At 40.1% G+C, this 15,976-nt stretch overlaps 1 pseudogene; it reads right to left on the bottom strand.

The window, feature by feature from the left end:
• Positions 1–14,922, bottom strand: part of LOC147647139 (uncharacterized) — a 178,333-nt pseudogene extending 163,411 nt beyond the window's left edge.
• Positions 14,923–15,976: the final 1,054 nt, after the last annotated feature.

The following is a 15,976-nucleotide window of genomic DNA, read 5'->3' on the forward strand; positions in this document are numbered from 1 at the left end:
TAAGAAGCTTTCTGCAATTCTCTTGGGAGTTTTTTCTGGAAACTTGGTGTGATTTTGAGGAGATGTGAAGAATGGTCAGGGATTTTCTTAGATTTTGTGGAATTTTGTGGAGATTTGGTAGGATGTTTCTGGAATTTTGTGGGATTTTTTTGTACTGTTGCGGAATTTTCTGGTATTTTGTGGGATTTTGAGGAGACATGAAGGATTTTGAGGTATTTTCTTAGATTTTGTGGAAATGTGTGGGGATATTGTGGGATGTTTTTGGAATTTGGTGAGGTTTTGAGAACATTTAGGGAATTTTATGGGATTTTTCTGCAATTTGGTGGGATTTTTCTTAGATTTTGTAGGATATTGGGGTGATTTTGTGGGAGTTTTGTGGAATTTTGAGGGATTTTGAGGAGACATGAAGTATTTTGAGGAATTTTCTTAGATTTTGTGGAAATGTTTGGGGATTTTGTGGGATATTTCTGGAATTTGGTAGGTTTTTAAGAAGCTTTAGCAATTTTGTTGGAGTTTTTTCTGGAAACTTGGTGTGATTTTGAGGAGACTTGAAGAATGGTTAGAGATTTTCTTAGATTTTGTGAAATTTTGTTGAGATTTGATAGGATGTTTCTGGAATTTTGTGGATTTTTTTTGTACTGTTGTGGAATTTTCTGGTATTTTGTGGGATTTTGAGGTGACATGAAGGATTTTGAGGTATTTTTTTTGATTTTGTGGAAATTTGTGGGGATATTGTGAGATGTTTCTGGAATTTGGTGGGGTTTTGAGAACATTTAATGAATTTTGTGGGATTTTTCTTGAATTTTGCAGGATATTGTGGAGATTTTGTAGGAGTTTTGTGGAAATTTGAGGGATTTTCAGGAGACATGAAGGATTTTGAGGTGTTTTCTTAGATTTTGTGGAAATTAGTGGGGATATTGTGAGATGTTTCTGGAATTTGGTGGGGTTTTGAGAATCTTTCTGCAATTGTGTTGGAGTTTTTTCTGGAATTTGGTGGGATTTTGGGGAGACTTGAAGAATTGTGAGGGATTTGTCTTAGATTTTGTGGAATTTTGTGGAGATTTGGTAGGATGTTTCTGGAATTTGGTGGGGTTTGGGAACATTTAGGGAATTGTGTGGGATTTTTCTGCGATTTTGTGGGATTTTTCTTGAATTTTTGTAGGATATTTAGGAGATTTTGTGGGAGTTTTGTGGAATCTTGAGAGATTTTGAGGAGACATGAAGGATTTTGAGGTATTTTCTTAGATTTTGTGGAAATGTGTGGGGATTTCGTGGGATATTTCTGGAATTTGGTGGGGTTTTGGGAAGATGTAGGGATTTTTTTTAGATTTTTCTGGACTTCGGTGTGATTTTGAGGAGACTTGAAGAATTGTGAGGGATTTGTCTTAGATTTTGTGGAGATTTGGTAGGATGTTTCTGGAATTTTGTGGGATTTTTTTGTACTGTTGTGGAATTTTCTGTTATTTTGTGGGATTTTGAGGAGACATGAAGAATTTTGAAGTATTTTTTTCGATTTTGTGGAAATTTGTGGGGATATTGTATGATGTTTCTGGAATTTGGTGGGGTTTTCAGAACATTTAGGGAATTGTATGGGAGTTTTCTGCAATTTGGTGGGATTTTTCTTGAATTTTGTAGCATATTGGGGTGATTTTGTGGGATTTTTTTAGAATCTTGAGGGATTTTGAAGAGACTTGAAGAATTGTGAGGGATTTTTCTTAGATTTTGTGGAAATTTGTGGGGATTTTGTGCAATGTTTCTAGAGTTTTGGTGGGGTTTTGAGAACATTTAGGGAATTGTGTGGGATTTTTCTGCAATTTCGTGGGATTTTTCTTGAATTTTGTTGGATATTGAGGAGATTTTGTGGGAGTTTTGTGGAATTTTGAGGGATTTTGTGGAGACTTGAATAATTATGAGGGATTTTTCTTAGCTTCTTTGGAATTTTGTTGAGATTTGTTGGGATATTTCTGGAATTTAGTTGGGTTTTGGGAAGATTTAGGGAATTTTGTGAGATTTTTTTCTGGAATCTTGAGGGATTTTGAGGAGACTTGAAGAATTTTGTGGGATTTTTCTTAGATTTTGTGGAATTTTGTGGTGATTTCGTGGGATGTTTCTAGAATTTGGTGGGGTTTTCAGAACATTTAGGGAATTGCATGGGATTTTTCTGCAATTTCGTGGGATTCTTCTTGAATTTTGTAGGATAATGGGGTGATTTGTGGGATTTTTGTAGAATCTTGGGGTATTTTGTAGCGACTTGAAGAATTGTGAGGGATTTTTCTTAGATTTTGTGGAAAGTTGTGATGATATTGTGGGACGCTTCTGGAATTTGGTGGGGTTTTGAGAACATTTAGGGAATTGTATGGGATTTTTCTGCAATTTGGTGGGATTTTTCTTGAATTTTGTAGTATATTGGGGAAATTTTGTGGGTGTTTTGTGGAATTTTGAAAGATTTTGAGGAGTCATGAAGGGTTTTGAGGTATTTTCTTAGATTTTGTGGAAATTTGTGGGGGTTTTGTGGGATGTTTCTGGAATTTGGTAGGTTTTTAAGAAGCTTTCTGCAATTCTCTTGGGAGTTTTTTCTGGAAACTTGGTGTGATTTTGAGGAGATGTGAAGAATGGTCGGGGATTTTCTTAGATTTTGTGGAATTTTGTGGAGATTTGGTAGGATGTTTCTGGAATTTTGTGGATTTTTTTTGTACTGTTGCGGAATTTTCTGGTATTTTGTGGGATTTTGAGGTGACATGAAGGATTTTGAGGTATTTTTTTTGATTTTGTGGAAATGTGTGGGGATATTGTGAGATGTTTCTGGAATTTGGTGGGGTTTTGAGAACATTTAATGAATTTTGTGGGATTTTTCTTGAATTTTGCAGGATATTGTGGAGATTTTGTAGGAGTTTTGTGGAAATTTGAGGGATTTTCAGGAGACATGAAGGATATTGAGGTGTTTTCTTAGATTTTGTGGAAATTAGTGGGGATATTGTGGGATGTTTCTGGAATTTGGTGGGGTTTTGAGAATCTTTCTGCAATTGTGTTGGAGTTTTTTCTGGAATTTGGTGGGATTTTGGGGAGACTTGAAGAATTGTGAGGGATTTGTCTTAGATTTTGTGGAATTTTGTGGAGATTTGGTAGGATGTTTCTGGAATTTGGTGGGGTTTGGGAACATTTAGGGAATTGTGTGGGATTTTTCTGCGATTTTGTGGGATTTTTCTTGAATTTTTGTAGGATATTTAGGAGATTTTGTGGGAGTTTTGTGGAATCTTGAGAGATTTTGAGGAGACATGAAGGATTTTGAGGTATTTTCTTAGATTTTGTGGAAATGTGTGGGGATTTCGTGGGATATTTCTGGAATTTGGTGGGGTTTTGGGAAGATGTAGGGATTTTTTTTAGATTTTTCTGGACTTCGGTGTGATTTTGAGGAGACTTGAAGAATTGTGAGGGATTTTTCTTAGATTTTGTGGAGATTTGGTAGGATGTTTCTGGAATTTTGTGGGATTTTTTTGTACTGTTGTGGAATTTTCTGTTATTTTGTGGGATTTTGAGGAGACATGAAGAATTTTGAAGTATTTTTTTCGATTTTGTGGAAATTTGTGGGGATATTGTATGATGTTTCTGGAATTTGGTGGGGTTTTCAGAACATTTAGGGAATTGTATGGGAGTTTTCTGCAATTTGGTGGGATTTTTCTTGAATTTTGTAGCATATTGGGGTGATTTTGTGGGATTTTTTTAGAATCTTGAGGGATTTTGAAGAGACTTGAAGAATTGTGAGGGATTTTTCTTAGATTTTGTGGAAATTTGTGGGGATTTTGTGCAATGTTTCTAGAGTTTTGGTGGGGTTTTGAGAACATTTAGGGAATTGTGTGGGATTTTTCTGCAATTTCGTGGGATTTTTCTTGAATTTTGTTGGATATTGAGGAGATTTTGTGGGAGTTTTGTGGAATTTTGAGGGATTTTGTGGAGACTTGAATAATTATGAGGGATTTTTCTTAGCTTCTTTGGAATTTTGTTGAGATTTGTTGGGATATTTCTGGAATTTAGTTGGGTTTTGGGAAGATTTAGGGAATTTTGTGAGATTTTTTTCTGGAATCTTGAGGGATTTTGAGGAGACTTGAAGAATTTTGTGGGATTTTTCTTAGATTTTGTGGAATTTTGTGGTGATTTCGTGGGATGTTTCTAGAATTTGGTGGGGTTTTCAGAACATTTAGGGAATTGCATGGGATTTTTCTGCAATTTCGTGGGATTCTTCTTGAATTTTGTAGGATAATGGGGTGATTTGTGGGATTTTTGTAGAATCTTGGGGTATTTTGTAGCGACTTGAAGAATTGTGAGGGATTTTTCTTAGATTTTGTGGAAAGTTGTGATGATATTGTGGGACGTTTCTGGAATTTGGTGGGGTTTTGAGAACATTTAGGGAATTGTGTGGGATTTTTCTGCAATTTGGTGGGATTTTTCTTGAATTTTGTAGTATATTGGGGAAATTTTGTGGGTGTTTTGTGGAATTTTGAAAGATTTTGAGGAGTCATGAAGGGTTTTGAGGTATTTTCTTAGATTTTGTGGAAATTTGTGGGGGTTTTGTGGGATGTTTCTGGAATTTGGTAGGTTTTTAAGAAGCTTTCTGCAATTCTCTTGGGAGTTTTTTCTGGAAACTTGGTGTGATTTTGAGGAGATGTGAAGAATGGTCAGGGATTTTCTTAGATTTTGTGAAATTTTGTGGAGATTTGGTAGGATGTTTCTGGAATTTTGTGGAATTTTTTTGTACTGTTGCGGAATTTTCTGGTATTTTGTGGGATTTTGAGGAGACATGAAGGATTTTGAGGTATTTTCTTAGATTTTGTGGAAATGTTTGGGGATTTTGTGGGATATTTCTGGAATTTGGTGAGGTTTTGAGAACATTTAGGGAATTTTATGGGATTTTTCTGCAATTTGGTGGGATTTTTCTTAGATTTTGTAGGATATTGTGGTGATTTTGTGGGAGTTTTGTGGAATTTTGAGGGATTTTGAGGAGACATGAAGTATTTTGAGGAATTTTCTTAGATTTTGTGGAAATGTTTGGGGATTTTGTGGGATATTTCTGGAATTTGGTAGGTTTTTAAGAAGCTTTAGCAATTTTGTTGGAGTTTTTTCTGGAAACTTGGTGTGATTTTGAGGAGACTTGAAGAATGGTTAGGGAGTTTCTTAGATTTTGTGAAATTTTGTTGAGATTTGATAGGATGTTTCTGGAATTTTGTGGATTTTTTTTGTACTGTTGTGGAATTTTCTGGTATTTTGTGGGATTTTGAGGTGACATGAAGGATTTTGAGGTATTTTTTTTGATTTTGTGGAAATTTGTGGGGATATTGTGAGATGTTTCTGGAATTTGGTGGGGTTTTGAGAACATTTAATGAATTTTGTGGGATTTTTCTTGAATTTTGCAGGATATTGTTGAGATTTTGTAGGAGTTTTGTGGAAATTTGAGGGATTTTCAGGAGACATGAAGGATTTTGAGGTGTTTTCTTAGATTTTGTGGAAATTAGTGGGGATATTGTGAGATGTTTCTGGAATTTGGTGGGGTTTTGAGAATCTTTCTGCAATTGTGTTGGAGTTTTTTCTGGAATTTGGTGGGATTTTGGGGAGACTTGAAGAATTGTGAGGGATTTGTCTTAGATTTTGTGGAATTTTGTGGAGATTTGGTAGGATGTTTCTGGAATTTGGTGGGGTTTGGGAACATTTAGGGAATTGTGTGGGATTTTTCTGCGATTTTGTGGGATTTTTCTTGAATTTTTGTAGGATATTTAGGAGATTTTGTGGGAGTTTTGTGGAATCTTGAGAGATTTTGAGGAGACATGAAGGATTTTGAGGTATTTTCTTAGATTTTGTGGAAATGTGTGGGGATTTCGTGGGATATTTCTGGAATTTGGTGGGGTTTTGGGAAGATGTAGGGATTTTTTTTAGATTTTTCTGGACTTCGGTGTGATTTTGAGGAGACTTGAAGAATTGTGAGGGATTTGTCTTAGATTTTGTGGAGATTTGGTAGGATGTTTCTGGAATTTTGTGGGATTTTTTTGTACTGTTGTGGAATTTTCTGTTATTTTGTGGGATTTTGAGGAGACATGAAGAATTTTGAAGTATTTTTTTCGATTTTGTGGAAATTTGTGGGGATATTGTATGATGTTTCTGGAATTTGGTGGGGTTTTCAGAACATTTAGGGAATTGTATGGGAGTTTTCTGCAATTTGGTGGGATTTTTCTTGAATTTTGTAGCATATTGGGGTGATTTTGTGGGATTTTTTTAGAATCTTGAGGGATTTTGAAGAGACTTGAAGAATTGTGAGGGATTTTTCTTAGATTTTGTGGAAATTTGTGGGGATTTTGTGCAATGTTTCTAGAGTTTTGGTGGGGTTTTGAGAACATTTAGGGAATTGTGTGGGATTTTTCTGCAATTTCGTGGGATTTTTCTTGAATTTTGTTGGATATTGAGGAGATTTTGTGGGAGTTTTGTGGAATTTTGAGGGATTTTGAGGAGACATGAAGTATTTTGAGGAATTTTCTTAGATTTTGTGGAAATGTTTGGGGATTTTGTGGGATATTTCTGGAATTTGGTAGGTTTTTAAGAAGCTTTAGCAATTTTGTTGGAGTTTTTTCTGGAAACTTGGTGTGATTTTGAGGAGACTTGAAGAATGGTTAGAGATTTTCTTAGATTTTGTGAAATTTTGTTGAGATTTGATAGGATGTTTCTGGAATTTTGTGGATTTTTTTTGTACTGTTGTGGAATTTTCTGGTATTTTGTTGGATTTTGAGGTGACATGAAGGATTTTGAGGTATTTTTTTTGATTTTGTGGAAATTTGTGGGGATATTGTGAGATGTTTCTGGAATTTGGTGGGGTTTTGAGAACATTTAATGAATTTTGTGGGATTTTTCTTGAATTTTGCAGGATATTGTTGAGATTTTGTAGGAGTTTTGTGGAAATTTGAGGGATTTTCAGGAGACATGAAGGATTTTGAGGTGTTTTCTTAGATTTTGTGGAAATTAGTGGGGATATTGTGAGATGTTTCTGGAATTTGGTGGGGTTTTGAGAATCTTTCTGCAATTGTGTTGGAGTTTTTTCTGGAATTTGGTGGGATTTTGGGGAGACTTGAAGAATTGTGAGGGATTTGTCTTAGATTTTGTGGAATTTTGTGGAGATTTGGTAGGATGTTTCTGGAATTTGGTGGGGTTTGGGAACATTTAGGGAATTGTGTGGGATTTTTCTGCAATTTCGTGGGATTTTTCTTGAATTTTGTTGGATATTGAGGAGATTTTGTGGGAGTTTTGTGGAATTTTGAGGGATTTTGTGGAGACTTGAATAATTATGAGGGATTTTTCTTAGCTTCTTTGGAATTTTGTTGAGATTTGTTGGGATATTTCTGGAATTTAGTTGGGTTTTGGGAAGATTTAGGGAATTTTGTGAGATTTTTTTCTGGAATCTTGAGGGATTTTGAGGAGACTTGAAGAATTTTGTGGGATTTTTCTTAGATTTTGTGGAAATTTGTGGTGATTTCGTGGGATGTTTCTAGAATTTGGTGGGGTTTTCAGAACATTTAGGGAATTGCATGGGATTTTTCTGCAATTTCGTGGGATTCTTCTTGAATTTTGTAGGATAATGGGGTGATTTGTGGGATTTTTGTAGAATCTTGGGGTATTTTGTAGCGACTTGAAGAATTGTGAGGGATTTTTCTTAGATTTTGTGGAAAGTTGTGATGATATTGTGGGACGTTTCTGGAATTTGGTGGGGTTTTGAGAACATTTAGGGAATTGTATGGGATTTTTCTGCAATTTGGTGGGATTTTTCTTGAATTTTGTAGTATATTGGGGAAATTTTGTGGGTGTTTTGTGGAATTTTGAAAGATTTTGAGGAGTCATGAAGGGTTTTGAGGTATTTTCTTAGATTTTGTGGAAATTTGTGGGGGTTTTGTGGGATGTTTCTGGAATTTGGTGAGGTTTTGAGAACATTTAGGGAATTTTATGGGATTTTTCTGCAATTTGGTGGGATTTTTCTTAGATTTTGTAGGATATTGGGGTGATTTTGTGGGAGTTTTGTGGAATTTTGAGGGATTTTGAGGAGACATGAAGTATTTTGAGGAATTTTCTTAGATTTTGTGGAAATGTTTGGGGATTTTGTGGGATATTTCTGGAATTTGGTAGGTTTTTAAGAAGCTTTAGCAATTTTGTTGGAGTTTTTTCTGGAAACTTGGTGTGATTTTGAGGAGACTTGAAGAATGGTTAGAGATTTTCTTAGATTTTGTGAAATTTTGTTGAGATTTGATAGGATGTTTCTGGAATTTTGTGGATTTTTTTTGTACTGTTGTGGAATTTTCTGGTATTTTGTGGGATTTTGAGGTGACATGAAGGATTTTGAGGTATTTTTTTTGATTTTGTGGAAATTTGTGGGGATATTGTGAGATGTTTCTGGAATTTGGTGGGGTTTTGAGAACATTTAATGAATTTTGTGGGATTTTTCTTGAATTTTGCAGGATATTGTTGAGATTTTGTAGGAGTTTTGTGGAAATTTGAGGGATTTTCAGGAGACATGAAGGATTTTGAGGTGTTTTCTTAGATTTTGTGGAAATTAGTGGGGATATTGTGAGATGTTTCTGGAATTTGGTGGGGTTTTGAGAATCTTTCTGCAATTGTGTTGGAGTTTTTTCTGGAATTTGGTGGGATTTTGGGGAGACTTGAAGAATTGTGAGGGATTTGTCTTAGATTTTGTGGAATTTTGTGGAGATTTGGTAGGATGTTTCTGGAATTTGGTGGGGTTTGGGAACATTTAGGGAATTGTGTGGGATTTTTCTGCGATTTTGTGGGATTTTTCTTGAATTTTTGTAGGATATTTAGGAGATTTTGTGGGAGTTTTGTGGAATCTTGAGAGATTTTGAGGAGACATGAAGGATTTTGAGGTATTTTCTTAGATTTTGTGGAAATGTGTGGGGATTTCGTGGGATATTTCTGGAATTTGGTGGGGTTTTGGGAAGATGTAGGGATTTTTTTTAGATTTTTCTGGACTTCGGTGTGATTTTGAGGAGACTTGAAGAATTGTGAGGGATTTTTCTTAGATTTTGTGGAGATTTGGTAGGATGTTTCTGGAATTTTGTGGGATTTTTTTGTACTGTTGTGGAATTTTCTGTTATTTTGTGGGATTTTGAGGAGACATGAAGAATTTTGAAGTATTTTTTTCGATTTTGTGGAAATTTGTGGGGATATTGTATGATGTTTCTGGAATTTGGTGGGGTTTTCAGAACATTTAGGGAATTGTGTGGGATTTTTCTGCAATTTGGTGGGATTTTTCTTGAATTTTGTAGTATATTGGGGAAATTTTGTGGGTGTTTTGTGGAATTTTGAAAGATTTTGAGGAGTCATGAAGGGTTTTGAGGTATTTTCTTAGATTTTGTGGAAATTTGTGGGGGTTTTGTGGGATGTTTCTGGAATTTGGTAGGTTTTTAAGAAGCTTTCTGCAATTCTCTTGGGAGTTTTTTCTGGAAACTTGGTGTGATTTTGAGGAGATGTGAAGAATGGTCAGGGATTTGTCTTAGATTTTGTGGAATTTTGTGGAGATTTGGTAGGATGTTTCTGGAATTTTGTGGAATTTTTTTGTACTGTTGCGGAATTTTCTGGTATTTTGTGGGATTTTGAGGAGACATGAAGGATTTTGAGGGATAATTTTAGATTTTTGTGGATATTTGTGGGGATTTTGTGGGATGTTTCTGGAGCTTTGCTGGGGTTTTGAGAACATTTAGGGAATTGTGTGGGATTTTTCTGCGATTTTGTGGGATTTTTCTTGAATTTTTGTAGGATATTTAGGAGATTTTGTGGGAGTTTTGTGGAATCTTGAGAGATTTTGAGGAGACATGAAGGATTTTGAGGTATTTCCTTAGATTTTGTGGAAATGTGTGGGGATTTCGTGGGATATTTCTGGAATTTGGTGGGGTTTTGAGAACATTTAGGGAATTGTGTGGGATTTTTCTGCGATTTTGTGGGATTTTTCTTGAATTTTTGTAGGATATTTAGGAGATTTTGTGGGAGTTTTGTGGAATCTTGAGAGATTTTGAGGAGACATGAAGGATTTTGAGGTATTTTCTTAGATTTTGTGGAAATTTGTGGGGATATTGTAGGATGTTTTTGGAATTTGGTGGGATTTTGAGAACATTTCGGGAATTGTGTGGAATTTTTCTGCAATTTCTTGGGATTTTTCTTGAATTTTGTAGGATATTGGAGTGATATTGTGGAATGTTTGTAGAATCTTATGGGATTTTGAAGAGACTTGAAGAATTTTGAGGGATTTTTCTTTGATTTTGTGGAATTTTGTGGAGATTTGGTAGGATGTTTCTGGAATTTTGTGGAATTTTTTGGTACTGTGGAATTTTCTATTATTTTGTGGGATTTTGACTAGACATGAAGGATTTTGAGGTATTTTCTTAGATTTCGTGAAAATTTGTGGGGATATTGTGGGATGTTTCTGGAATTTGGTGGGGTTTTGAGAACATTTAATGAATTTTGTTGTATTTTTCTTGAATTTTGCAGGATATTGTGGAGATTTTGTAGGAGTTTTGTGTAAATTTAAGGGATTTTCTGGAGACATGAAGGATTTTGAGGTGTTTTCTTAGATTTTGTGGAAATGTGTGGGGATATTGTGGGATAATTTTGGAATTTGGTGGGGGTTTGAGAACATTTAGGGAATTGTATGAGATTTTTCTGCAATTTGGTGGGATTTTTCTTGAATTTTGTAGTATGTTGAGGAGATTTTGTGGGAGTTTTGTGGAATCTTGAGGGATTTTGAGGTGACATTAAGAATTGTGAGGGATTTTTCTGAAATTTTGTGGAAATGTGTGGGGATATTGTGGGATGTTTCTGGAATTTGGTGGGATTTTGAGAACATTTAGGGAATTGTATGGGATTTTTCTGGAATTTGGTGGGATTTTTCTTGAATTTTGTAAGATATTGGGGTGATTTTGTGGGATTTTCGTAGAATCTTGAGAGATTTTGAAGAGACTTGAAGAATTGTGAGGGATTTTTCTTAGATTTTTGTGGAATTTTGTGGAGATTTGGTAGGATGTTTCTGGAATTTTGTGGGATTTTTTTGTACTTTTCCTAGTTTAGGTCAAATCAGGAAGGAAAACTCCAAATGGGGATCTCCACAGGGAAATGCCCCTCCCCACCAACGGGTCCGGGAAAAAGGAAAAAAAATTCCGTGGAGAGAAGTGGAAAAAGCTGTTTATTTAACAGAAATTGAGTAATATTAAATAATAAAACTTCTTGCTGTTCGATGGGATGGTAAGTCTAGGAAGAAAAGTCTTTTTTCATGTGGTGCAGCTCGGCTCGCTCAGGTTGTTATCAGTCCCTCCGGCGCTGGAAAAGTGCCGAGGCCCAGGCCCCGGTGGGCCACAGGCCTGAGCTCCCGGGGTTTGGCTGGGTGTTCAGTCCAGAGCAGGCTTGCACAGATCTAAGAAAATTGAAAAAAACAAGGGTCCAGGGAACTCTTCTGCCTCAGCTAGCTAAAACTAACTGAAAGTCAGAGAGAAGCTCTGTCCCGCTGTCTGTCCGTGCTGCAGACACCACAGTCCAGGAGCGGGGTGCGTGGGAGTGATGTTTTCTTTAACACACTGCGCGCTTCTTCTTCCCCCTCTCCTGCTTTCAAAGACAGTCTTAAAGGTGCAGGACTTAATATATAACATAAACCAGACGACTGGGGATACCAGTATCATAAAGTCACCCCAGGACACTTGCACTGCCTCTTTGTGTCTGTGTGCACACACCAGTGCTGTGCCCTGGCAAATGTGGCAGAAATGCTGCTCTGGGAGGGGCTGGAGTGCCTTGGAGATCTGAGTCAGTCAGGCCTGTGGGTGAGGGTAAGTCATTAGGTAAAAGCTAAGTTAAATGCTGCCTAGTGTTGCTCTTTTTAAAGTTTAATATAAGTTATAAGCTAAGTTGAATATTGTTAAGGATTATCCCTCTGTTAAATCAAAAAGTCATAGGTTATAAATTGGGTTAAATCCAGTAAATGCTGTTATTTTACTAAATTGTGGCATTGGAGGTTTCAGTTAAGGTTAAGGTATAACTGAAGTCCTGTTAAGTTTGACCTCTGTTAAGTGAGCCAACTCTGGGATGTTATCATGTGTTGTCACACAAATGTACTGTGATGTCACAGAAGACTCTGATGTCAAAAATTCAACCTGTGATGTCACAGTCTGTTCTGTGACGTCACATTCTGGTCTGTGATGTCACAGAGCCACCCTCTATGATGTCAGTCTCTGCTCAATGGTCTCACACCATCCTTTATGATGTCACAGCCAGCTCTGTGATGTCATAACCCCATCAGTGATGTCATACAACCATCTCTGTGATGTCATACAGATACCCTGTAATGTCACAGCACATACTTTGACCTCAAAACCAGATCTATGATGACATACAGCCATGCTATGATGTCACAGCCATCTCTATGATGTCACACAGTCCCCTCTATGATGCTGTAGCTGCTCAGTGACCTCACACAACAAACTCTGTCATGTCACAGCCCCATCTGTGACCTCACACAACCCACTCGGAGCTGTCACACAGCCCCTTTCTGACATCACAGCTGCTCTGGGGCTCCAGGACACAGCCACAGAGGTGCTGCTGGGACACAGCCCCCTCTGGCACATCCCACAGCCCCTGCCAGTGCTGAGCCCCTGGCAGCTCTGTCTGGGCCTGCTCTCTGTGTCCCTGAGCTGCCCTGGCAGGGCCCCAGCCCTGCTGGGCTGTGCTCAGGAGCTGCTCCTGGCCAGAGCTGTCTCCCTGCTGTGGTCTGTTCCCATGGCAACATCTGCCCCATTGTTATGGTCTGTTTCCATGGCAGCCATAACCAGCCCCCTGTTGCTATGCTATTTACATGACAACCATCACAGCCCCTGTTGCTATGGTCAGTCGTTTGGCAGCTCCATGGAGACCCCATGCCAGGGGTGGTTGCCATGGACACCAGCTCAGACCTGGAGCCAGAGTCCATTGCCATGGCAACCATTTGCAGTCCCATTCCCAGGCTCATGGGATCCCAGAGCCACAGAATTGGCTGAGTTGGGAGGGAGCCATGGGGATCCTCCAGTCCAACTGCTGGCCCTGCACAGGACACCCCAACAATCCCAGCCTGGGCCTGGCAGCGCTGGCCAAACGCTGCTGGAGCTCAGCCAGCCCTGGAGCTGGGAGCCTTCCCTGGGGAGCCTGTTCAGTGCCCCAGCAGCCTCGCGGGAAAAACCTTTTCCTCACATCCAGCCTAAACCTGCCCGCCTCAGCTCCAGCCGCTCCCTCCACTCCTGTCCCTGGGCACCGGAGGGAAGAGGTTCCTCTCAGCCCCCAGCCAGGGACCCACTCCCAAGGCTGCTGCCATGGCAACCAGGCCTGGCACCAGCTGGGATGCTCGGTTTCCATGGGCTGGGCTTCAGGAATGGCATTCCTCAATTTCCTGCTCCTGCTGAAACCGTGCTGCTGCTCACTTCCCTCCCACCTCCCATGGAAAGCACAAAAGACAAAGATCCCAGGCTGGGATAAGAACAATTTATTGAGAACAGCAACGAGATAAGGCAAAAACAGGAACAGAAACAATTTTGGTAACAGAAAGGATAAGACAAACTATTCACAGGGAAAACTAAAACACCACCGACTGACTCTTCCTGGCCACGTATTTCCTCCTGCCAAGAAAGGACACCCTTCTACTCTGGTGAGAGAGAGAGAGTCCTTTTCCTGCCCCTGGCAATGACCTGAGATGGGATTGAATATAATGGACCATGATCACAGTCTCACATTCTTTGATCCCACATCATGACATTGCCATGGGCAGGAAAAGATACAGGTGTCTTCCCAGCATGGGTCCCGGGGAACACGGATCACCAGGTCTCTTCCCAGTGTGGATTCTCCATGGGCAGATGAAGCTGGAGAAGTGCACAAAGCTCTTCCTGTATTTTGAGGCACTTGCAGGGCTTCCCTTACCGGTGCCTCCGTTGGTGTCTGCCAAAGTTAGACCTGTCTGAGAAGCTCTTCCCACACTGGGTACACTTGTAAGGCCTCTCCCCAGTGTGGATATGTTTGTGGGTATTGAGGTTGGATCTGACTGAAGCTCTTCCCACATTCCCCACACTTGTAGGGCCTCTCCCCAGTGTGGATGCGCCGGTGGGTGATGAGGTGGGAGTTTTGCTTGAAGCCCTCCCCACAGTCGGGGCAGCGGAAGGGCCTCTCATCCGTGTGAATCCGCTGGTGCACGAGGAGATTGGAGCTGGTCTGAAACCTCTTCCCACACTCGGGACACTCATAGGGCCTCTCCCCAGTGTGGATGCGCTGGTGGATGACAAGTTGGGACTTGAAGCTGAAGCCCTTCCCACATTCCCCACACTCGTAGGCCCATTCCCCAGTGTGGATCATCTGGTGGCAGATCAGGCTGTTGCTCCGGCTGAAGCTCTTCCCACACTCCAAGCACTTGCAGGGCTTCTCCCCATCCTGAAGCTGCTCATGGACCACCAGCTCAGAGCCCTGGCTGGATCTCCGGCCGCCTTCCCGGCACAGGGTGGGTCTTTCCTCCTCAGAGCACCCTGGGATGGGTTTGGAGCCCCTTCTCCTGCGGGATCTCTGGGGATTTCCCTCCCCACTGGATTCCTGCACTGTGGAGCTGCTCAAAACAACCTCTTCCATGAGGTTCTGCCGTGGGGATTTGTCCTCCCTGGTCTCCATCCTCAGCTCCTTGTCTGGGGGAGGAAGGACAAGGAGAGGATGGGATTTGCCTCCGTGCCAGAGGGAAGGGGAAGGAGATCCCCCCAGTGCGTCCCTGGCAGGACGGCGTCGGCAGCGGGGTTGTCCTGCAGCCGGGGGCCAGGCTGGGCTGGGAGATGGAGCAGGAGAGAGGGGGAAAGGGGCACTGACTTCCTGCTCACCTGCCTGGATGTTCTGGGGCATCTTCCTCTTCCTTGCAGCCTTCTCATCCATCCAGCCAAAGTTTGGGATGGGGAAATCCTGGTTTGGGAGAAAACAAGGAATGAGCACGTTGAGTTTGAAGGTCCCTCTGTCCAAGTCCCTGTCTAGAAGTCACCGGGAATCTGGGGTGTCTTGATTTAAAAGGAAAGGTGTTTACTAAGGAAAGGAGAAGCCTCCATTGAAATTGATAAAAATGTAAGCAACAGCCCTTTCCAAATTATTATAATCTTGATTTCAAAGTGATCCCAGATAAAAATATAGGAATAACAGTTCTTTACTAAAGAAATTAAAATGAAAATGCAGCAGTACAATAGAAAAAACCCACAAAAAAAACCAGCACTCTGAAAGAGTCAGAATACAACCTGATACCCTGTTGGTCAGGGTGCTGGTAGCAGTCTGATTAAATGGTGGCTGCATTCCTCCTGGAGTGACTGATGTGCTTCTGTTGAAGCAATGATCCCATAGAAGATTGTAGCTTACCTCTGAAGTTCCGGTGCTGTAGATGAGTCTGGTCTCTCCTCTGGGAATCCAGTGGAGAAAGACTGCCTGTGGTGCTTTGATGCTCTGATTATATCCATGCAGGAATGCTTGGCTCCTCCCCCTGGCTGGAGCATCTCACAATGGGATGATGTCATTTTATCATTCCAGCACTGAGACTCAATGGCCCATTAACAGAAGATATCCCCTTGGAGGAAGGATGGGTGGTGGAAGAGATAAAGAACATTGCCCCACCTGGTTTTAACAGCTGGCCCATTAACAGAAGACATCCCCCAGTTATGAGGGATGGGTGATGAAAGAGATAAAGAAAACTGCTCCTCTAGTTTTTAACAGATGTTGACAGAATACATGCTTTTGGTTGAATCTTGCATTGCAACCCAAGACATGGGGTACATAAAAATTTTACACCACCAAAATCTGGCCCTGAAAATGCCTCCCAGGAGTTCTAGTTCCATCTCTGTTCTCTCCCTTTTGGTGTTCAGGCTTTCACCCCTGTCCCAGCTGCTGGGGGTCACGCGTGTACTGTGGGTCCCCTGTC

This window comes from Cyanistes caeruleus, unplaced genomic scaffold, assembly GCF_971803275.1.
Source record: "Cyanistes caeruleus unplaced genomic scaffold, bCyaCae1.hap1.1 HAP1_SCAFFOLD_65, whole genome shotgun sequence".
Taxonomy (NCBI): Eukaryota; Metazoa; Chordata; class Aves; order Passeriformes; family Paridae; genus Cyanistes; species Cyanistes caeruleus.